At 37.8% G+C, this 25,187-nt stretch overlaps 1 protein-coding gene and 1 pseudogene across 3 annotated transcripts in view; one reads left to right on the top strand and one right to left on the bottom strand.

Moving 5' to 3' along the window:
* Positions 1–25,187, top strand: part of RIC1 (RIC1 homolog, RAB6A GEF complex partner 1) — a 215,779-nt gene that overhangs the window by 104,224 nt on the left and 86,368 nt on the right. The gene's annotated exons all lie outside the window — the stretch shown is intronic.
* On the bottom strand, positions 13,521–23,034 carry LOC119505061 (annotated as a pseudogene).

A 25,187-nucleotide genomic window follows, 5' to 3' on the forward strand; every position in this document is an offset into this window, starting at 1 on the left:
AGCCCCGAGGATCTGGGGGGAAGGTGTGGATGTGTTGGACATCCTCACCTGGACTGGTGTTGATGTTGTCACAAACATTGGGACTGGCGGTTTGATGTGCTGAGCCCTCGATCATGGGACTTGCTCTTATGAAGCTCATTACCATAAAGGAGAGTCTAAACTTGCATGTAACGGTACCTAAGAGTCTCCCCCTGAGTACCTCTTTGTTTCTCAGATGTGGCCCTCTCTCTCTAACTGAGCCATCTCGACAGGTGAACTTGCTGCCCTCCCCCCTACATGGGACCCAACTCCCAGGAGTGTAAATCTCCCTGGCAATGCAGAATATGACTCCCGGGGATGAATGTGGACCCGGCATCATGGGACTGAGAGTATCTTCTTGACCAAAAGGGGGATGCAAAATGAGACGAAACAGTTTCACTGGCTGAGAGATTCCAAATGGAGTCGAGAGGTCACTCTGGTGGACATTCTTATGCACTATATAGATAACACCTCTTAGGTTTTAATGTATTGGAATAGCTAGAAGTAAATACCTGAAACTACCAAACTCCAACCCAGCAGTCTGGACTCCTGAAGACAATTATATAATAATGTAGATTACAAGGGGTGACAGTGTGATTGTGAAGACCTTGTGGATCACACCCCCTTTATCTAGTGTATGGATGAGTAGAAAAATGGGGATAAAAACTAAAGGACAAATGGGGTGGGATGGGGGGATGATTTGGGTGTTCTTTTTTCGCTTTTATTTTTTCATTCTTGTTCTGGTTCTTTCTGATGTAAGGAAAATGTTCAGAGATAGATTGTGATGAATGCATAACTGTGTTATCATACTGTGGACAGTGGATTGTATACCATGGATGATTGTATGGTGTGTGAATGTATTTCAATAAAACTGAATTTAATAAAAAAAAAAAAAAAAAAAAAAGCAGTCAATAGAAACTGCCTTTAAAGGGGTCCTGATACTAGATTTAGCAGACGAAGATCTCAAAGCGGTTACTATAAATATTTTCAAAGAATTAAATGACTTTACAAATAAGGAACCTCAGTAGGGAAAAAGAAATTATAAAACAGAACCAAATGGAAATTCTTGAGTTAAAATATACAATAACAAAAATTAAAAATTTTTTAGCTGGCTCAAACAGCAGGTAACTTGAAGATAGATCAAAAGATATAATCCAATCAGAAAAACAATAAGATTGAAGAAAAATGAACAGAGCCTTTGTGGGACAGTGTCAGGCATACCTATACATGTATAATTGGAGTTTCAGGAAGAAAAGAAAAGAGACATGGACAGAAAAAATACATGAAGAAGTTATGGACAATTATTTCCCAAATATGATGAAAAAACATTTATCCACAGATCAAGACATTCAACAAAGTCCATGTAAATCAAACACAGAGAGATCCACACCTAAGCATATAGTAGTCAGATGGTTCAAAGACAGAGAAAACCTTGAACACAGCAGAATGACTTACCATGTGGTGGGAAACAATATCAGAAGCAATAGAGGCCATTAGACAGTGAAATGGCGTATTTGAAGTGCTGAAATGAATAATACCTGATGACCAGTAATGCTATATCCAACAAAGCTAACTTTAAAATGAATGAATGAAATCCTTATATGAGCATTTAGAAAACAATGTAAAGAGAGAAAATATCCAAGTATAAACTTAACAAGAAATATATAGGATCTGTGTTAAAAAAAATTTTTAAGGCTACTGGAACGACCTAAAAGATTTAAGTAAATTCACTTACTCTGGAATTAAGGAACAACCTACAAAATAATTGGCCAGTACCTTTTAGAAGTGTTAAGGTCATGAAAGACAGACTGAAGAACTGTTCTAGATTAAAAGAGACTAAGGAGATGTGGCAGCTAAATGCAGTGTGTGCTTCTGGAGCAATAAAAGGACATTAGTAGGACACTTGTCAAAACACAAATAACTTATGTAGATTAGATAATAGTATTGTATCAGTGTTAACTTCCTGATTTTTATTATTGCATTGTGATAATATATTTGCAAAATCTGGGTGAAAGGTGTATAGGAATTCTTTGTACTGTTTTTGCAGCTTTGTTGTAAATATCACATTGTGCCAAATTTAAAAAAAAAGCCTATTCTTGGAAAGGGAAACCCAATATTGTAAAGATGCCCAGTCTCCCCAAATTAAATCTAAAAACTTAATGTAATGTCAAAAAAAGTATTGAACACAATTATCCTAGTGTTCGTAAGATAAAAAATATTTACAGCAGAATTCCTGATAGGTGAATAATGAGCTGAAACTGATCTAATTGGATATTAAAACATGTTATGAAGCTAATTAAAACAGTTTGGTATTTGAAGAAGAAATAGACTGATCAGTAGAATGGAATAGTCAGTCCAGGAACATACCCAACCATAAACAAGAATTTAGGATATGATAAAAATGAAATTTCAAGTCAGTGGGCAAAGAAAGATAGTTCAGTAAAAGACATTGGTATTAGGGGAAAAAATAAAATGCATACCCATCTGTCCTCCCCCAAAGTACACAGAAAAGCATAAACAGATTCAAAAATTCAAACATTTGGAAAAGATTATTTGCAACATACTTGAGAACAGTGTTAAATTGTAAACTGCTTATTTTAATCATTAAGAAAAAGCCAAATAACTGAGTTTTTTGTGTGTGTGTTTGTTTTTACTTCAATTCAGGTTTTATTAAAGCTGTTTCCGAATGTTACATTTTGTTCTTAGTTTTCCCAATTTTGTTTTAGTGTTTAGTGTTTAAGTGTTTCTTCACTTTAATCATTTACCAAGAAAGAGAGTATCAAAGAACTCATGCCAAACTGACCAATTCCTTTATGGCACTGAGGAAACATCTAGAAAAGGTTTGTAGAATCCAAGTACTAAAACATAAGATTCCCTCTTCAGGCAAGCCAAAGCTTCCTTCCATATTATCTGCATGCAATAATGCCTCTTCCCTTTACCATTAAGATGAAAATAATTAAGATCACTAACACAGTTTTCTTACTCCTTCAGCCTGAAAATATGGATTTCTGTGTTATGATTAAAAAACACACACACACATGCCAAACAAATGGGAGGGAAAATAAGTCACTGTACTTGCTTAGCTAAGTTTTTTGTAATCTTCCCTTAACCAGTCTTCCCTTAACCAGTTTTCCCATTTCCCTAGATTTTAGGCAGCTATAAAAACATAAGAAAAAGAATGTATAAAATAAAGCACACCATAAAAAAACATTTGAGAGCCTACTGTGGTAGGCAATTACACATTTCATTTACTTCTCACACTACTTTTTTGAGAGACAATAGCCATTTTACAGACAAAACAGGCTCTCTGAGTGAAGTGATTGGTACCCACACAAGGTGACTGAGCTCAGATTTGGATTCACGTCTGTGCTTACCAAGCCCGAACTCTTTCCTCCCTGAAACTCATCAACTTCTTGAGATTCATACTGTTTCAGCTTTATCTTCTAAATTTACACTTTTAAGTCTGTAAACTACTGACTAATAAATAAAAGACTCTAATTCACAAATCCTACTTCACTTGTAAAAATAGAAGGTGGAAAGAAAGGAATATTTTTAAAAAGTTTTAGATAATCAGGACGTTACATACCTCAAGTTTTGATTAATCTCAATCCAATGATATGACAGCTAGAAATTAACAAACATGCATGATTAGCTCTTTTTTTTATGCTGTACTTAGCATTTTTTTTATTTTAATCTTCATTTTATTGAGATATATTCACATACCATGCCAGTCATACAAACAAATCGTACATTCAGTTGTTCACAGTACCATTACATAGTTGTACATTCATCACCTAAACCAATCCCTGACACCTTCATTAGCACACAACACAAAAATAACAAGAATAATAATTAAAGTGAAAAAGAGATTAGCTCTTTTTTTGTCACTATCTGCCAATCCCTTAGGAATGAAGGAAGGAAAAGACAAATTCATATTGTGAAAGTTGCTCACTAAATTTACAGTATTATTCAGTGGAGTGCCAAGAAATTCTGGATTTTAAAATTTTATCAAACTTTTGCTTACATTTTTAAAGCATGTATTTACTTGTGTTTTTTTTTTTAAAGGATCTGTATCTACTGGTGGTGGTAGGGCCAATGAGGGGATGACTTTAAATCAGTTAGTGATAAGTACCTGTATGGTATCCTAGAAAAGAGGTAACTTTTACTACGCCATTGAAGGGTCATTGAGTTCCAGAAGGTACCTAAAGTAGATAACTAATTTAAACCTAAACCTGTACAGTCTAGGTATCTAGCAACATCTGTCTGCTGTGCACATACTTGCCTGTTCATTAAAGAACTGTGAAAGTTTAAATGATTGAAGCTGATATCTAGTTGTTCCTTATTCAAGTCTTCACTGAAGATGAGATAATCATTAAAGACTTCTAACTCACATAAAAATATCAAATAATTAACTTCCTTTCTAAAGTCTTACAGATAAATCATTCCTTTACTAAGTCATTTATTAACACCAACTATAAGCCAGACTGAAGGAGTAAAAAATAAACAATACATAGGTCCTGTACTCTAAGAGATTAATACTTAAAGGGGAGCTGACGTTTATACAAATGTATCACAAGACAGACAAAAAATCTAGGAAATTAAGCTTGTGGCTGTGAGAGGTGGTGCTTTGTAGTACCAATTAGGGAAAAATAAATCTTTGTGTAACTAAATGGAATCAGGAGAAAGTGTAGAAACTGGCAGTTTTGTCTTGATTATATCCACCATAATCTAAGAAATGAGAAAAAGGCATATTTGACAGTGGGGCAGATTTCAAGCTTGATATGAAGGAAACTGTAGGTAGAGTACCTATATAGACTGACTTCAGTCATTAGCTATTAGTGCTGCTTCAGTTTCCTTTAAGTGATTGTAAACCTTGGGAGGGAGAAAATAATTTAAAGCTAACTCAGAACAAGGAAAGCTCGGAGTTTCTTGACCAGCTTTGCTTGAAAAGTGCTTGGATATCTCTCTGATTTTTTGAGGCTCCCTTCCTTCCAAAGTCTTACCTAGGCCTTTGGCCCTTGCAAATAGGAAAGAAATGAATATGGAGCAATGAATGACAATGAGCAGGATAATGAAGCCTGCCTGGTAAGACTACAAGGAGGAAAAAAGGGTAAAAGGAAAATAATCCAAATGATCTAAATGTGTACTACTATAAAGCTTTATCTTCTGAGTACCCAAATGTAGAACCAATCCCTACCGTCTCCTTAAATTTCCACAAAATAGAAGCTCCTAGAAACTAGCAATATTTATTCACATTCCGTTTAACTCTACCCACTCACTCTCACATTTTTTTTTCCCAACTGAATTGGAAAATTTGGTTGAAAATATATGAAAGTATATGGGAGGCGGGGCAAGATGGTAGACTGGTGAGCTGTATGTTTTAGTTACTCCTCCAGGAAAGTAGGTAGAAAGCCAGGAACTGCGTGGACTGGACACCACAGAGCAATCTGACTTTGGGCATACTTCATACAACACTCATGAAAACGTGGAACTGCTGAGATCAGCGAAATCTGTAAGTTTTTGCGGCCAGGGGGACCCGCGCCCCTCCCTGCCAGGCTCAGTCCCGTGGGAGGAGGGGCTGTCAGCTCCGGGAAGGAGAAGGGAGAACTGCAGTGGCAGCCCTTATCGGAATCTCATTCTACTGATCCAAACTCCAACCATAGATAGACTGAGACCAGACACCAGAGAATCTGAGAGCAGCCAGGCCAGCAGAGAGGAGACAGGCATAGAAAAAAAACAACACGAAAAACTCCAAAATAAAAGTGGAGGATTTTTGGAGTTCTGGTGAACATAGAAAGGGGAAGGGCCCTGAGGCGCATATGCAAATCCCGAAGAAAAGCTGATCTCTCTGCCCTGTGGACCTTTCCTTAATGGCCCTGGTTGCTTTGTCTCTTAGCATTTCAATAACCCATTAGATCTCTGAGGAGGGCCCTTTTTTTTTTTTTTTTTTTTTAATCCTTTTTTCTTTTTCTAAAACAATTACTCTAAGAAGCCCAATACAGAAAGCTTCAAAGACCTGCAATTTGGGCAGGTCAAGTCAAGAGCAGAACTAGGAGAGCTCTGAGACAAAACGCAATAATCCAGTGGCTGAGAAAATTCACTAAACACCACAACTTCCCAAGAAAAGGGGGGTGTCCGCTCACAGCCATCATCCTGGTGGACAGGAAACACTCCTGCCCATTGCCAGCCCCATAGCCCAGAACTGCCCCAGACAACCCAGTGTGACGGAAGTGCTTAAAATAACAGGCACACACCACAAAACTGGGCGTGGACATTAGCCTTTCCCTGCAACCCTCAGCTGATTGTCCCAGAGTTGGGAAGGTAGAGCAGTGTGAATTAACAAAAGCCCCATTCAGCCATCATTTCAGCAGACTGGGAGCCTCCCTACACAGCCCAGCAGCCCAGAACTGCCCTGGGGGGACGGCACTCACCTGTGACATAGCACAGTCATCCCTCAACAGAGGACCAGGGGGTGCACGGCCTGGAAGAGGGGCCCACTTGCAAGTCTCAGGAGCCATACGCCAATACCAAGGACTTGTGGGTCAGTGGCAGAGACAAACTGTGGCAGGACTGAACTGAAGGATTAGACTATTGCAGCAGCCTTAAAACTCTAGGATCACCAGGGAGATTTGATTGTTAGAGCCACCACCCCTCCCTGACTGCCCAGAAACACACCCCATATACAGGGCAGGCAACACCAACTACACACGCAAGCTTGGTACACCAACTGGACCCCACAAGACTCACGTCCCCCCACTCCCCAAAAAGGCTAAGCAGGGGAGAACTGGCTTGTTGGAGAACAGGTGGCTCGTGGACGCCACCTGCTGGTTAGTTAGAGAAAGTGTACTCCACGAAGCTGTAGATCTGATAAATTAGAGATAAGGACTTCAATTGGTCTACAAATCCTAAAAGAACCCTATCAAGTTCAGCAAATGCCACGAGGCCAAAAACAACAGAAATTATAAAGCATATGAAAAAAACCAGACGATATGGATAACCCAAGCCCAAGCACCCAAATCAAAAGGTCAGAAGAGACACAGCACCTAGAGCAGCTACTCAAAGAACTAAACATGAATAATGAGACCATAGTACGGGAGACAAAGGATATCAAGAAGACCCTAGAAGAGCTTAAAGAAGACATTGCAAGACTAAATAAAAAAAATGGATGATCTTATGGAAATTAAAGAAACTGTTGACCAAATTAAAAAGATTCTGGACACTCATAGTACAAGACTAGAGGAAGTTGAACAATGAATCAGTGACCTGGAAGAGGACAGAAATGGAAAATGAAAGCATAAAAGAAAGAATGGGGAAAAAAATTGAAAAAATCGAAATGGACCTCAGGGATATGATAGATAATATGAAAACGGTCCAAATATAAGACTCATTGGTGTCCCAGAAGGGGAAGAAAAGGGTAAAGGTCTAGGAAGAGTATTCAAAGAAATTGTTGGGGAAAACTTCCCAAATCTTCTAAACAACATAAATACACAAATCATAAATGCTCAGCGAACCCCAAATAGAATAAATCCAAATAAACCCACTCCGAGACATATACTGATCACACTGTCAAACACAGAAGAGAAGGAGCAAGTTCTGAAAGCAGCAAGAGAAAAGCAATTCACCACATACAAAGGAAACAGCATAAGACTAAGTAGTGACTACTCAGCAGCCACCATGGAGGCGAGAAGGCAGTGGCACGATATATTTAAAATTCTGAGTGAGAAAAATTTCCAGCCAAGAATACTTTATCCAGCAAAGCTCTCCTTCAAATTTGAGGGAGAGCTTAAATTTTTCACAGACAAACAAATGCTGAGAGAATTTGCTAACAAGAGACCTGCCCTACTGGAGATACTCAAGGGAGCCCTACAGACAGAGAAACAAAGAAAGGACAGAGAGACTTGGAGAAAGGTTCAGTACTAAAGAGATTCGGTATGGGTACAAATAAAGGATATTAATAGACAGAGGGGAAAAATATGACAAACATAAACCAAAGGATAAGATGGCCGATTCAAGAAATGCCTTCATCACGGTTATAACGTTGAATGTAAATGGATTAATCTCCCCAATTAAAAGATATAGATTCGCAGAATGGATCAAAAAAAATGAACCATCAATATGTTGCATACAAGAGACTCATCTTAGACACAGGGACACAAAGAAAACTGAAAGTGAAAGGATGGGAAAAAAATATTTCATGCGAGCTACAGCCAAAAGAAAGCAGGTGTAGCAATATTAATCTCAGATAAAATAGACTTCAAATGCAGGGATGTTTTGAGAGACAAAGAAGGCCACTACGTACTAATAAAAGGGGCAATTCAGCAAGAAGAAATAACAATCGTAAATGTCTATGCACCCAACCAAGGTGCCACAAAATACATGAGAGAAACACTGGCAAAACTAAAGGAAGCAATTGATGCTTCCACAATAATTGTGGGAGACTTCAACACATCACTCTCTCCTATAGATAGACCAACCAGGCAGAAGACCAATAAGGAAATTGAAAACCTAAACAATCTGATAAATGAATTAGCTTTAACAGACATATAAAGGACATTACATCCCAAATCACCAGGATACACATACTTTTCTAGTGCTCATGGAACTTTCTCCAGATTAGATCATACGCTGGGACATAAAACAAGCCTCAATAAATTTAAAAAGATTGAAATTATTCAAAGCACATTCTCTGACCACAATGGAATACAATTAGAAGTCAATAACCATCAGAGACTTAGAAAATTCACAAATACCTGGAGGTTAAACAACACGCTCCTAAACAATCAGACGGTTAACGAAGAAATAGCAAGAGAAATTGCTAAACATATAGAGACAAATGAAAATGAGAACACAACATACCAAAACCTATGGGATGCAGCAAAAGCAGTGCTAAGGGGGAAATTTATAGCACTAAACGCATATATTAAAAAGGAAGAAAGAGCCAAAATCAAAGAACTAATGGATCAACTGAAGAAGCTAGAAAATGAACAGCAAACCAATCCTAAACCAAGTAGAAGAAAAGAAATAACAAGGATTAAAGCAGAAATAAATGACATAGAGAACAAAAAAACAATAGAGAGGATAAATATCACCAAAAGTTGGTTCTTTGAGAAGATCAACAAGATTGACAAGCCCCTAGCTAGACTGACAAAATCAAAAAAGAGAGAAGACCCATAGAAACAAAATAATGAATGAAAAAGGTGACATAACTGCAGATCCTGAAGAAATTAAAAAAATTATAAGAGGATACTATGAACAACTGTATGGCAACAAACTGGATAATGTAGAGGAAATGGACAATTTCCTGGAAACATATGAACAACCTAGACTGACCAGAGAAGAAATAGAAGACCTCAACCAACCCATCACAAGCAAAGAGATCCAATCAGTCATCAAAAATCTTCCCACAAATAAATGCCCAGGGCCAGATGGCTTCACAGGGGATTTCTACCAGACTTTCCAGAAAGAACTGACACCAATCTTACTCAAACTCTTTCAAAACATTGAAGAAAATGGAACACTACCTAACTCATTTTATGAAGCTAACATCAATCTAATACCAAAACCAGGCAAAGATGCTACAAAAAAAGGAAAACTAACCGGCCAATTCCTCCCTAATGAATATAGATGCAAAAATCCTCAACAAAATACTTGCAAATCGAATCCAAAGACACATTAAAAAAATCATACACCATGACCAAGTGGGGTTCATTCCAGGCATGCAAGGATGGTTCAACATAAGAAAATCAATCAATGTATTACAGACACATTAACAAGTCAAAAGGGAAAAAATCAATTGATCATCTCAATAGATGCTGAAAAAGCATTTGACAAAATCCAACATCCCTTTTTGATAAAAACACTTCAAAAGGTAGGAATTGAAGGAAACTTCCTCAACATGATAAAGAGCATATATGAAAAACCCACAGCCAGCATAGTACTCAATGGTGAGAGACTGAAAGCCTTCCCTCTAAGATCAGGAACAAGACAAGGGATGCCCGCTGTCACCACTGTTATTCAACATTGTGCTGGAAGTGCTAGCCAGGGCAATCCGGCAAGACAAAGAAATAAAAGGCATCCAAATTGGAAAAGAAGAAGTAAAACTGTCATTGTTTGCAGATGATATGATCTTATATCTAGAAAACCCTGAGAAATCGACGATACAGCTACTAGAGCTAATAAACAAATTTAGCAAAGTAGCGGGATACAAGGTTAATGCACATAAGTCAGTAATGTTTCTATATGCTAGAAATGAACAAACTGAAGAGACACTCAAGAAAAAGATACCATTTTCAATAGCAACTAAAAAAATCAAGTACCTAGGAATCAACTTAACCAAAGATGTAAAAGACCTATACAAAGAAAACTACATAACTCTACTAAAAGAAATAGAAGGGGACCTTAAAAGATGGAAAAATATTCCATGTTCATGGATAGGAAGACTAAATGTCATTAAGAATGTCAATTCTACCCAACTCATCTACAGATTCAATGCAATCCCAATCAAAATTCCAACAACCTACTTTGCAGACTTGGAAAAGCTAGTTATCAAATTTATTTGGAAAGGAAAGATGCCTCGAATTGCTAAAGACACTCTAAAAAAGAAAAACGAAGTGGGAGGACTTACACTCCCTGACTTTGAAGCTTATTATAAAGCCACAGTTGCCAAAACAGCATGGTACTGGCACAAAGATAGACATATAGATCAATGGAATCGAATTGAGAATTCGGAGATAGACCCTCAGATCTATGGCCGACTGATCTTTGATAAGGCCCCCAAAGTCGCTGAACCTCGTCATAATGGTCTTTTCAACAAATGGGGCTGGGAGAGTTGGATATCCATATCCAAAAGAATGAAAGAGGACCCGTACCTCACCCCCTACACAAAAATTAACTCAAAATGGACCAAAGATCTCAATATAAAAGAAAGTACCATAAAACTCCTAGAAGATAATGTAGGAAAACATCTTCAAGACCTTGTATTAGGAGGCCACTTCCTAGACTTTACACCCAAAGCACAAGCAACAAAAGAGAAATAGATAAATGGGAACTCCTCAAGCTTAGAAGTTTCTGCACCTCAAAGGAATTTCTCAAAAAGGTAAAGAGGCAGCCAACTCAATGGGAAAAAATTTTTGGAAAACCATGTATCTGACAAAAGACTGATATCTTGCATATATAAAGAAATCCTACAACTCAATGACAGTAGTACAGTCGGCCCAATTATAAAATGGGCAAAAGATATGAAAAGACAGTTCTCTGAAGAGGAAATACAAATGGCCAAGAAACACATGAAAAAATGTTCAGCTTCACTAGCTATTAGAGAGATGCAAATTAAGACCACAATGAGATACCATCTAACACCGGTTAGAATGGCTGCCATTAAACAAACAGGAAACTACAAATGCTGGAGGGGATGTGGAGAAATTGGAACTCTTATTCATTGTTGGTGGGACTGTATAATGATTCTGCCACTCTGGAAGTCAGTCTGGCAGTTCCTTAGAAAACTAGATACAGAGTTACCATTCGATCCAGCGATTCCACTTCTCGGTATATACCCGGAAGATCGGAAAGCAGTGACACGAACAGATATGTGCACGCCAATGTTCATAGCAGCATTATTCACAATTGCCAAGAGATGGAAACAACCCAAATGTCCTTCAACAGATGAGTGGATAAATAAAATGTGGTATATACACACGATGGAATACTACGCGGCAGTAAGAAGGAACGATCTGGTGAAACATATGACAACATGGATGAACCTTGAAGACATAATGCTGAGTGAAATAAGCCAGGCACAAAAAGAGAAATATTATATGCTACCACTAATGTGAACTTTGAAAAATGTAAAACAAATGGTTTATAATGTAGAATGTAGGGGAACTAGCAATAGAGAGCAATTAAGGAAGGGGGAACAATAATCCAAGAAGAACAGATAGGCTATTTAACGTTCTGGGGATGCCCAGGAATGACTATGGTCTGTTAATTTCTGATGGATATAGTAGGAACAAGTTCACAGAAATGTTGCTATATTAGGTAACTTTCTTGGGGTAAAGTAGGAACATGTTGGAAGTTAAGCAGTTATCTTAGGTTAGTTGTCTTTTTCTTACTCCCTTGTTATAGTCTCTTTGAAATGTTCTTTTATTGTATGTTTGTTTTCTTTTTAACTTTTTTTCATACAGTTGATTTAAAAAAGAAAGGAAAGTTAAAAAAAAAAAACAAGGAAAAAAAAAAAAGAGGTAGTGCCCCCTTGAGGAGCCTGTGGAGAATGCAGGGGTATTCGCCTACCCCACCTCGATGGTTGCTAACATGACCACAGACATAGGGGACTGGTGGTTTGATGGGTTGAGCCCTCTACCACAGGTTTTACCCTTGGGAAGACGGTTGCTGCAAAGGAGAGGCTAGGCCTCCCTATGGTTGTGCCTAAGAGCTTCCTCCTGAATGCCTCTTTGTTGCTCAGATGTGGCCCTGTCTCTCTAGCTAAGCCAACTTGAAAGGTGAAATCACTGCCCTCCCCCCTACGTGGGATCAGACACCCAGGGGAGTGAATCTCCCTGGCAACGTGGAATATGACTCCCGGGGAGGAATGTAGACCTGGCATCGTGGAACGGAGAACATCTTCTGGACCAAAAGGGGGATGTGAAAGGAAATGAAATAAGCTTCAGTGGCAGAGAGATTCCAAAAGGAGCCGAGAGGTCACTCTGGTGGGCACTCTTACGCACACTTTAGACAACCCTTTTTAGGTTGTAAAGAATTGGGGTAGCTGGTGGTGGATACCTGAAAGTATCAAACTACAACCCAGAACCCATGAATCTCGAAGACAGTTGTATAAAAATGTAGCTTATGAGGGGTGACAATGGGATTGGGAACGCCATAAGGACCACACTCCACTTTGTCTAGTTTATGGATGGATGAGTAGAAAAATAGGGGAAGGAAACAAACAGACAAAGGTACCCAGTGTTCTTTTTTACTTCAATTGCTCTTTTTCACTCTAATTATTATTCTTGTTATTTTTGTGTGTGTGCTAATGAAGGTGCCAGGGATTGATTTGGGTGATGAATGTACCACTATGTAATGGTACTATAAACAATCGAAAGTACAATTTGTTTTGTATGACTGCGTGGTATGTGAATATATCTCAATAAAATGAAGATTAAAAAAAAAAAAAAAGAAAGTATAGGAAAACATATACTTATTTCCACCTTTTAAAAAGATTTTGGATTGGAAGTCCTCAAAGTACCAATTTAAAAATAATTTTGTTAAATATATTTTAGTAAAGCCCATAGGAACACTTGTCAGATTGTTCATATGCCCAGTGGCAAGAATATTGATGAGAACAATAGGTCATATTAAATCAATAGAAAGCTTAGAAATAAGGCCAATATGACTAAATTCAAAACAGATCACATGAAGTAGCTTATGACCACTACAAACCTCGTTTAAAAACTAAAGGAAAAATAGGTGTGACTGCACTCTGGGAGAACACTCAGTTCCTGATGGTTCATTCACAGTCTTCTCTGAAACTCCACTGCTACTTCTACCTGGGGAAGTCTAATGGTGCAGCCATGAAGTTTGTAGCCATTTTGCCTTACTAGTGCCACAGTGCCAGGCTGTACCCCACCAGCAGCTGGCATATGACATGTGAGTTCCTGCTCTTAAAGGTCATATTTGTCACCAATGGGTGTCATCTTCTCCAGGCCATGCTTGGCAAACATGCTTTTCAGCTTTGCTTCCAAAAGTGACAACCCTTGGAAGACCTTCTCCAGACTTAGCTTCTGGTCCCCAGGCTCTTTTTCTCCAGAATTGCACTCTGTAGTCTTCTCTAAAACATTTACCACCTCCACCAAGTCCTTACAGAAACTCTGGATTCCAAATATCTTGGCGTCATCTACACATCTTTGGATTTGTGTCCTTAGGTTTTCAGAATCAGCCACAGCTCTCTGCCATCTCACTGTTAAACCCTGGACTTCCTTCTCCAGTTTACTAGCTTTTAGCCTGAAGGTTTGTTCAGCTAGAGTTGACCCAACTCATCAGGAGGGTCCTCAGCTGCAGTCCTCACCAGCAGTCCTCTGGGTGGCAGTGCTAAAAGGACACAGCCATTTCCTGCCATAGGACACGTCATTCGAGGCAAGGAGGCACTGCTCCTGCAGCCAGACCTCCCATAAGACCCACGCTAACAACCTGGTTTTAAAATGGGCAAATAATATGAAAATGCAGTTTTTAGAAAAAAATCTCCAGTAAACATATGAAAAGATTATTAACTCATTATTAAAGAAAAGAAAATCAAAACATAGGAATAACATTTTTTTACTTTTCCTATTGGCAAATACTAGTGTTTTGGCAAGCCTGAAGAAATCAGCTCTTAACTCTGGTGGGCTTTCTGAAGGATTTTTGGAAATATTTATAACAATTTAAAATGTACTTATGCTTCAACCCCAAATCCCACAGTTAGGAATTTACCTGTGAAGGTGTACTCAAAAGAATCCCCGACTATTCATGGTGGTTTCATTTGTATTTGGGGTGGGGGTGGGTGGATGGAAGCAACCATAGCATCCATCAGTAGGGGCCTCATCAATAAATTAAAACATGGTATTATAGAATATTATATAGCCATTGAAGAGAAGGAGCTAGATTGGTATGTGCTTATGTGGAAATACCATCTTCCTGTACTTTGTAGGCATATGACTTGCTGCTTAGGCAATATCTCCACTCAGATGTGTTATAGGCACTTCAAACTCGATATTGAAACCTGAATTGTGAGTCATGGGAGACTCTTTTGAGGAAATGACTATTAAGACAGGATAGAGCTTTCAGTTGAGTAGGAATTCACCAAAGAATGGGGGAAACAACATTCCTTGTGATGACTCAGGGTGAGAAAGTGCTTATATTTAAAGAACTGAAAAATGGGGGTAGCATTGTAGTAAATGCCATGGGTCATGTCAGGGTTTTATGTTTTTATTCTAAATACAGTAAGAAGTCATTACAGGATTTGAACAGGGGAGTTAGATTTTCAAATTTCTGATGGTACGAGATCAAGTTTATTGCTCTGTGGAGAATGGATTGGGGTGCTTTTAAAACTTCTCAGGCTTTTAATTGGGTACAGAACAGTCGGAATTGTATGGTGATAGATTACTTTGTCTTAATTACAGTGTTTTGTTTTGTTTTAAAAAAGAAAGAAAACTCATCTGGACAGGAAAAAAACAATATGATAATATAATCCATGTTCCTCAAAAAGATACTGATAAAATCCCACAAACCTGAGCTGTGTACCCCAGAAAACAGTGTTCTTAAACACAAACCATTCCTGTGGGTATGGACCCATTGTAAATAAGATCTGTTCAAGATGTTATTTCAGTTAAGGTGTGGCCCAAATAAATCAGGTTGGGCTTTAATCCAGATTACTGGAGCCTTTATAAGCAGAGTGAAAGTCAGACACAAAAGCTGCAGAGGGAGCAGTCAGAAGCTGAAAGTCAGTGGAACCCAGAAAAGAGAGGGAGAAGCCGGGGGAGGCCACAGAGGAGCCCAAGACCAGGGATCACCAGCAGCCAGCCCCAGAACCCCAGTCTTTAGGAATAAAGCATTGCCTTGATGATGCCTTGATTTGGACTTCTCCTGGCCTCAAAACAGTGAGCCAATAAATTCCCGTTGTTTAAGCCAAATCATTGCATAATATTTGTTTTAGCTGGGAAGAAATGCAAACATTGAGAAAATTGGAATATAGAAAGTGCCTTTGTTTCTAAAGCCTTCATCAGTTTTGGGGAAGTATACATACACTTGGAAGGAAGTTAAGCTTTCTGATCTAAGCATGGATAAAGGTTTTATGACAACTAGGCCAGAAATATTAAAATAGCAAGTATCTATTTTACATCCATTTGTAGAAAAAATTAATGTCTGAGGGACTCGGGCAAGATGGTGGCATAGAGAGGAGTGGAAGCTAAGTAGTCCCCCTGGAACAACTACAAAAAACCAGAAACAACTAGCAAATAATCCAGAATAACTGCAGGGGGACAAACGAGACCATTCATTCATTATACGCCAACCTGAATTGGGAGGAATGCCCGAGAACACAGCATGAAATCTGTAAGTAAAACCTGCGGAACCAGGTCGGGAGACCCCCTCCCCCATAGCCCAAGCTGCGGTGCCACGTGGTGCCACAGAGAATCTCTCTCCCAGCAAGCGAATACAGCTCAGCTGAGATCCAACTGGGGTTTTAAGTAGTGAGTGTGAACTGCTCACTACAGGTACGCAGCCCCAGAAAACAGACAGAGGCTTTGGGTGATGACTGACCTGGGAGAGCCGGAGGGTCGCCTTGGACTGGGTCTGAAGGGGACTATCTGTTTCTTTTTTGGCTCAGTGGAGAAAGCCCCAGTTATATTCAGTTTCCGGGGCTGTGACTCTGGGAAGGGTGGAGACACCACAAGCACAGAGCGAGACCGTTGAAATGCTAATGACCTCCACCTGAGGAGTCTGTCTTTTCTGGGAGGAAAGGGGTGGGGCCCTTTCCATTCAGAACCAGACCCCAGAGCCTGGGGGAACACGGCCATACCTCCTCACACCAGTCAAGAATTATAGGCTAACAGGCGCCACCTGCTGGGCAGAAAAGCACAGTGACCTGAGGCATCAAAGGGTGGAGCAATTTTCTAAGACACACCCACAGGGCAACCAGATGCTGAATATTTCTTCCCTCTGGGACCTGAGCCTGTTCTGGTCTGGGAAAACCTGATTTGGATAACCAAGGAAACCTTGCCTAGACAACAGAAAATTACAGCCTACACTAAGAAAAACAAAGTTATGGCCCAGTCAAAGGAATAAACGTACACTTCAACTGAGATACAGGAATTTAAACAACTAATGCTAAATCAAATCAAAAAGTTTAGAGAAGATATTGCAAAAGAGATAGAGGCTGTAAAGGAAGCCCTGGACATGTATACGGCAGAAATCAAAAGTTCAAAAAACCTACTAGTAGAATCTATGGACATGAAAGGCACAGCACAAGAGATGAAAGACACAATGGAAACATACAACAGCAGATCTCAAGAGGCAGAAGAAGACACTCAGGAACTGGAGAACAAAACACCTGAAAGTCTACAAGCAAAGGAGCACATGGAGAAAAGAATGAAAAAATATGAGCAACATCTCCGGGAACTCAAGGATGAAACAAAGTACAATAATGTAAGTATCATTGGTGTCCCAGAAGGAGAAGAGAAGGGAAAGGGGGCAGACGCAATAATAGAGGAAATAATTGATGAAAATTTCCCATCTCTTATGAAAGACATAAAATTACAGATCCAAGAAGCACAGCGTACTCCAAACAGAAGAGATCTGAATAGGCCTACGCCAAGACACTTAATAATCAGATTATCAAATGTTAAAGACAAAGAATCCTGAAAGCAGCAAGAGAAAAGCAATCCATTACATACAAAGGAAGCTTAATAAGACTGTGTGCGGATCTCTCAGCAGAAACCATGGAGGCAAGAAGGAAGTGGTGTGATATATTTAAGATACTGAAAGAGAAAAACCACCAACCAAGAAGCCTGTATCCAGCAAAGCTGTCCTTCAAATATGAGGGAGAGCTCAAAATATTTTCTGACAGACAATGAGAGACTTTGTGAACAAGACACCTGCCCTACAGGAAATACTAAAGGGACCACTACAGGGTGATAGAAGACAGGAGTGCGTGGTTTGGAACACAATTTTGGGAGATGGTAGCACAACAGTGTAAGTACACTGAACAAAGGTAACTATGAATACGGTTGAGAGAGGAAGGTGGGGAGCATGTGAGACACCACAAGAAAGGAGGAAAGATAACGACTGGGACTGTGTAACTTGGTGAAATCTAGAGTATTCAACAATTGTGATAAAATATACAAATATGTTCTTTTACGAGGGAGAACAAGCAAATGTCAACCTTGCAAGGTGTTAAAAATGGGGAGGCATTGGGGGAGGGATGCAATCAGCATAAACTAGAGACTGTAACTAATAGAATCATTGTATTATGCTTCCTTTAATGTAACAAAGGTGATATACCAAGGTGAATGCAGATAAGAGGAGGGGATAGGGGAGGCATGTTAGACACTTGACATTGGTGGTATTGTCTGATTCTTTATTCTACTTTGATTTAAGGTTATTTTTCCTTTTGCTGCTTCCTAGCTGTCATTTTTTTTTTTTCCTCTTTCTTTTGCCTCTCTACCTTCTTTGACTCTCCCTCCTGCCTTGTGGAAGAAATGTAGATGCTCTTATATAGATAGTGGTGAAGGTGGTGAACAGATAAATGTATGACCATGTAGAAAACCATCGATTATTTACTTGGGATGGAATGTATGGTGAGTGAACAAAACCATATTAAAAAAAATGGGTTGATGACAAAACCTCGAGGGCAATATACTGAGTGAAATAAGCCAGACACATTAGGACAATTATTGCAGGGTTTCACTGATAGGAACTAATTACAATATGTAAACTCACAGACATGAAATATAAGGTACTAAGGTATAGGATGAGGCTTAAGAATGGGGAGTGGTTGCTTAGTATGAGCAGAATGTTCAATTAGGATGAACTTAAGTGTTTGGAAAGGAACAGGGGTGTTGCTAGCAAGATGTGAGAATAACTATCAGCGCCGAATGGTGTGTGAATGAGGTGGAAAGGGGAAGCTCAGAGTCATATATGTCACCAGAAGGAAAGTTGGAGGTCAAAAGATGGAAATGTATAAAACTGAATCCTCTGGTGGGCAATGTCCATGATCAACTATACAAATACTAGAAATCACTTCATGAACCAGGACAAATGTATGAGAATACAATTAGAAGTTAATAGAGGGGCATATAGGGAAGAACTATATATGTATTACAAACTATATACTACAGTTAGTAGTATTTCGACATTTTTTCATAAACAGTAACGTACTATATCAATACTAGGAGTCAACAATTGAGAGGGGTTGGTTAGGGATAGGGGAGGATTAGAGTTTCCTTTTCTTTTTTTTTCTTTTTTCATCTTTCACTTTATTTCTTGTCTGGAGTAATGAAAAGTTTCTAAAAATTGAACAAAAATTAAGTGTGATGGATGCACAGCTGTATGAGGGTACCCAGGGGCAAGTGATTGTACAGTTGGATCTTTGGATAATTGTATGGTATCTGAACAATCTCAATAAAAATGAAAAAAAAAATTAATGTCTGTGTGTATAAGACTTTATCGTTAGTTGCTTAACAGTTGACATTTTCATTGTCCTTAAAGTGTGAATCTTGTTAAAGGTGTATTTTTTAACTTAATTAAGGATTTTTACTTTAGTTTGCTTTTGTAGGTTTTTTTCTTCTTGTAATAGTTTTTAATTAAAAATACTGTAAAACTTGGACCCCTCATAACCACATGCCCAATGACATACAGTCATGAATTGTAATGGCCAAAAAACACTTCCTGTCTCCAGTGCCCAGACTTGCTATGAGGAAATGATGAGAAACATAAGTTAAAGAAGGATTCTAATTCAAGATTCATTTTGTCAGTAGTCGTCAAAACCTTCCTGTCAAAATATCTTCCTGTCAAAGAAATCTTAGGAGTGAAAACATTGATAAACTGGTTATTTAGAAGTTAAAAAAACAAAAACTCTGCCTTGCAGAAAACACCATACATAAGATCAAAAGACAACACAAATTGGGAAAATAAACAAGTATACTTACCCTGAATGTTGCAAAAAGGCTAATTTCCATAATACATAAAGAGTTCCTATAATAAGAAAAGACCAGCAACCTGAAAGAAAAAAATGGACAAAGAATGTAAACATTTGTTTTCATTTCTTATATTCCAGTTAGTATATTATATAATAGATTTCTATTAGAGAATGAAATAAATGACTCTTACACATATAACAAGTTAGGTAACATCTTGTCTTAATGAAAGGATAGGAAAATGGGAACTTCATACAGTGGCGGATGGGGTATAGATGTGTATATCTTTGGAAATTGATGAAGAAATGTCTGTCGAAAATACAAATGTTGGTGGCATTTGTTCCAGCATTTCTACTTATAAAAATTTTTCATGCAGATACACTCATGCATATTGGAAATGGCATGCTTACACGGTTTTTCATTGTAACATTGTAATAGCCAAAGATTGAAAACAACCAATATCTATCAATAGGGAGCTGGTTAAATAAATTTTGTTACATCTACACAATGGAAATTATATGCAGCTGTAAAAACAATGAGGACTTACAGGAAAACTGAAAAAGACTTTCCAAATATGTCATTGGGTAATGAAAGCAAGATGCATGACTTTGTATATAATATTGCTGCTGTTTGTTTTTAGAAGGAAGATGGTGGTGTTAGAATATGTGTTAATTTGGAAGAATACATAAGAAAGTGGGGATGAGAACTGAGTGACTGAGGACAGATGTGGGAGAGATACTTTTTACTGTGTACTCTTTATAAATATTGAATTACATGAATGGCAATATATGAATGTACTGAAGTATATGAATGTAATAACTTAAAAAAAAAAAACAAAAAACCTGATTCACATTTCTAATGAAAGAATGCCATTTTTTGTTGTTTCCTTAAACCCAGAAGACTAAGTTCAGGTTTCTAAAAGGCCATTAGCTCAGATTTTATTTTATTTATTTCACCATAGAGATCTTTTCAAGAATGTTAAGTTAATGCATAAGGAATTTTGAGTGTCTTTGGGTCCTAAGCACTGTGGAACTGTGCAAGCATGACTTTCTACCCCCACCTGGTGGTAGGAGCTGTATGGTGCATGGAAATGGGAAGGAAAAAAATGAGCCTTTGAAAATATTCTTGCCAGCCCACGCAAGTTCAACTTGTCAAGAGCTATTTTTTTTTGTTTTTATAGATGTGTAGGTGGTTGGAATACTCTAAAGTTTCTCTTAAAACTCCAATTAAAAATTACATTTCAGAGCAGTATTATTAATACCATTGATAAATTCTTGCTGGAAATTTGATAGATTTCCTATATAAATTTGAATTGTTTGAGAAAAAAATGAAACTTGGGCTTTATAACCAATGATTTTCCCTCTAGCCATCTAAAATATAAGTCAAATAAAGTTAGGACTAATCATCATACAGTTGCTTATGAGATGAGAGTGCTGTCATTGTTTAATTTTTGATTGAGGAAAGAACACATTAAGCATCCAAGCTTTCTTATTAAGGCAAAAAGTGCTAATATAGTTAATAATTAAAACTCTTAGATGTCCTGTTTCTAACTTCAAATACTATATTTTATTCCGTATCTTTCCTTTTCCCAGGCATTTAGGAAAGCACTATGTAGTACACAGTATTTAATATTAGTAAAGTATTAAATGTATTAATATTTTTTAGAATTGCTAATTTATGAATGGTAAATTCCCTATTAATAATATTTGATTAATCAGAAACACTATTCTGCTTCCAGATATACATAGCAGTTTATGATATATCCAGCAGATTGGTTTCTAACCATGTTAACTTCTTCAGAACTTAGACAAGGTCCTAAATAAAATAAAAAAAAAAACACACACAAAAAACCTTTGATATACCAGATAGCTGTTATAAAACCCAAGTACTCCATAATGCAAAAGGTTCTCTGGGGACAGTTTAGAGTGTGTATTTTGTGCATACTTTTAACCAGGGGTAATATTCATAATGTGTATGAACCAGTACAGCATGAAAAGAAGTGTGGTATCAGTACTAGTACAGGGTCCTGACATCTCCCTTTCATGGCAAGATTTAATCCTTTAGTTGCCAGGTCTTTGTTTGGAAGGGGTACAGTGTTGGGCAGGCATTTAGGTGGCTTTGAGAAGGGATTTTTTACCAGTCTCTGTGGGTATTCAGGTTTTTAACAACTTTCAATTAAATGAGGAGAAGGATATATCCGTCTTTTCCTGTCATTCTTTACTATGTTTGTGACAGTTATTTCAAAGTCATTGCCTGCTATTTCCAACATTAAGATTGTCTATGAGATTATTTCTATTGATTGATTCTGACTCTAGAACATTTTCCTCTTTATTTGCATGTCTGGTCATTTTTTAATTGCACGTTGTGGATGATAATGTTATAGACACTATGTATTCTGTTAACTTTGTGGAAAGAGTGATGAGCTTTGCCTAGCAGACAGTTAAATTACTGGAGGATAACCTTGATCTTGTGAAGGTTTGGTTTCAGGCTCCTTAGGGTGGATCCGTTTCAGTTTTGCTTGTAGTTCTGGTACATAGGCTTTGCTCCAAAGATGTGGGTCCTTCTGGGAGTAAGTGGAAAGTTTGTTGTGTTTTCAGTTCTCTCTAATTTAGGCTTATTCTCCAAACTCTGTCTCCTCAGCTCTTTGGGCAGCTGCGGAAATCAGCTCTTTCAGCTTTCCAGCTGTGGTTCTTCCTTGAGTTTCTTAAAATCTCACCCCAATCAGATGCAATTGAATTATCCATGGATTTGAAGGAGATTTTATATGCAGCTGCTGTACTGATAAAATCTATCATTCGTCCTGATCTGATGTCTCAGCTCTAGACCCATATTCTACTGTTAGATCTATAGGCATCTCAGTCTTGCCTGAAGTTATCTCCCAAACCTCTTCTTTCTGTATTCAATATCTTGGGTATTGGTGTCACACTCTGCCCAATAACCCAATTTAGAAACCATGGAGTCATCCTCTATTCTCTCTTGTTTTTCACTTTCCACATTTAATTGATAAACCAATCTTACTGCTTTTTTCCCCCTTTCAGCTGCCTCTGATCCCCTTAAAACTCATATTTTTCCATACTTTTGCCATACTTCTTTAAAAGAAAAAACAAATCTGATCACTTTGCTTCCCTGCTTGGCAATTTGCTTACTGCCTTATCATTAGAATACAAAATCCTTCCCTATTTTTTCCCAGTGGACATTTTTAGTCCTCTTCTTCCTTTCTCTTTCACCTTTTAGGCCCACTATTTTCCAGCTGTGGCGCTTCTGCCATTCTTTCTGAATGGTCTATAATGCTTTCTTGCCTTTGTAAAGACTGTTCTTCCTCCTGAAATGCCCTCCCTCCTCCCTGTTCATCTGGCATTTATCCACTCTCCCTTCAAGATCCATCTGAGATGCCAGGTGTTACCTTTTTTGTGAATTTTTTTTTTTTTAACCACTCTTTCCTTGGGACTCTTCTGAAACCTCTTCTTAAAGCTATTACCGCTTTTCCTGGTTAGATCTTTTACATCTAGACTGTTAGCTCTCAAGAATAAGCATTAAGCAGTATTTTGCTTTCTCCAGCACTTGGTATCAGGTCTCATACATGGTAAACATGTAGTACCCAGTTGTTGAAGGAAAGCCTAAGCTTTTTTTTTTTCTTCTTCTTTTTCCTTAGAATTTGAGACATTTTAACTTAGCCTTATTCTTATCCTCTGGGAAACACTATTCTTATCCTCTGGGAAACACTGAAACAGATTTTCACTCTTAGTATAAAAATGCTTTTTAAATGTTCCAAATTACTTTAATCATTGTGCAAACTTTAAAATACCCTGCTTTGGTTTTGAATGTTGGGTGTTGTGTCATAGGAATCAAAAATTCCTTTAGTAAATAGGCAGCCCAGGTGAAAGAAGATTCCTTTTTCCATAAACTACATGCCAAGAGTTGTGAAGAACAGCTTAGATTTATTACTCGATTTTGAGCAAGATATTATCTGGTATCTTTCAGAGGAGAAAGAAGTGAATATATCAGTTGACTTTTACTTTCTTTCCTGAAGTGTTATAATTCTGTAACACAGGACAGTGGTTCTCAACCATTATTCTGCCTTCACACCATTCATATACCTGTTAACATTCCTGTCTTATCTCTCATATGCATTGATTCCTCTGGAGTGGAAGCAGGGAGAGAGGAGCAGGACAGAGAGAATGTCATTTGAAAAAACCCAGGCTGACTCCTGCTGAGTGAAAATCCCTGGTAAACCAATGTCTACCCCACTAAATTGCCCTTCTAGACATGTAGTAGATCGAAAACAAAATTTTTACTTGGCTCACTACTTGCTAGATGTAAATTTTATCATTAAAATATATATTTCCGATGAAAGAATATATAATGCTTAAAAGGTGAATATTTTTAAAACTTTTCTATAAACTGGAAATTGACTCCAAATACTGCGAAGTTCAAGAGTTGGAGCTGGGTAAGGAAACAGCTTTAATCTAATCCATTTTAGTGCTTAGGCTGGGAAGGAAATATAATAAATTCTGATTATCTGAAACCCTTGGGGAAAGAGTCATTAAAGTCAGCTTTCCAAAGAACTGAAAATTTAGTTTACAAATTAAAACATTAAAAATCCGTTATGGATTAAATATTTTAAAAATATACTCTTTCCTTCTTATGAATGAAAGGAAATTTAATATTATCTGAGTACATATTATATACATGTAACATTTTTCATTTTTTCCTATGTTTGAATTCTTTATAGCATTTGATATTATTGACTAGTCTTTTTCTTAAATATGTCTTATTCTCTTGTCTTTCTTGGTACCAGTTTCTGCTGGTTCGCTGGTTCTCTTTAACTCCCTCTGCCAGTATCTTTGCAGTCTCATTTATGGGCTCCTCTTTCCTCTCCTCTGTCCTTTCTCCCTTCCTTTCCCCCATGAACACTTGGTCCCTAGTTATGTATTTGGAACTAAGTGGCCATCCAGTTGTGAGAAAGCAGGCATTTATTTTCCCATAAGTGGGGAACTAAATGTTAAATATCTTTGCAAATAGCGATAAGTGCTGAGTTCATTCTGTATAATTATCTTTGTTATACTTGACTGACAGGTCTTTTGGGGCGGGGAGGGACTGTCATGGAGCATGGGCTCAATAAATCTTTGTTGAATGAATGAACGATTGAGACTCAATTATACTCTTGAAATAGATTGGCATAAAGCTACACTCTCCAATACAGTAGCCACTAGTCACATAAGACTGTTTAAATTTAAATTAAAAGTAATTAAAAAGTTCAGTTCTTAAGCTGCATTGGCTGTATTCCAATATGATAGTCACGTGGCTGGTGACTGTTATATTGGATAGTACCAATTACAGCAGATAGATTAGATAGATAGAACATTCCATCATTGCTGAAAGTTGTATTGGATAGTGCTAGAGGATTGTTACCTCTAAACTCCATGCCACCAGATTGTCATCCTGTTTTTGGTTCTTGTAACTTATCATTTATCCTTCCATCTTCTAATTTGTGGTTTCAGATTTCTGGTT

The sequence above is a fragment of the Choloepus didactylus genome, chromosome 10 (genome assembly GCF_015220235.1).
Source record: "Choloepus didactylus isolate mChoDid1 chromosome 10, mChoDid1.pri, whole genome shotgun sequence".
Lineage (NCBI taxonomy): Eukaryota > Metazoa > Chordata > Mammalia > Pilosa > Megalonychidae > Choloepus > Choloepus didactylus.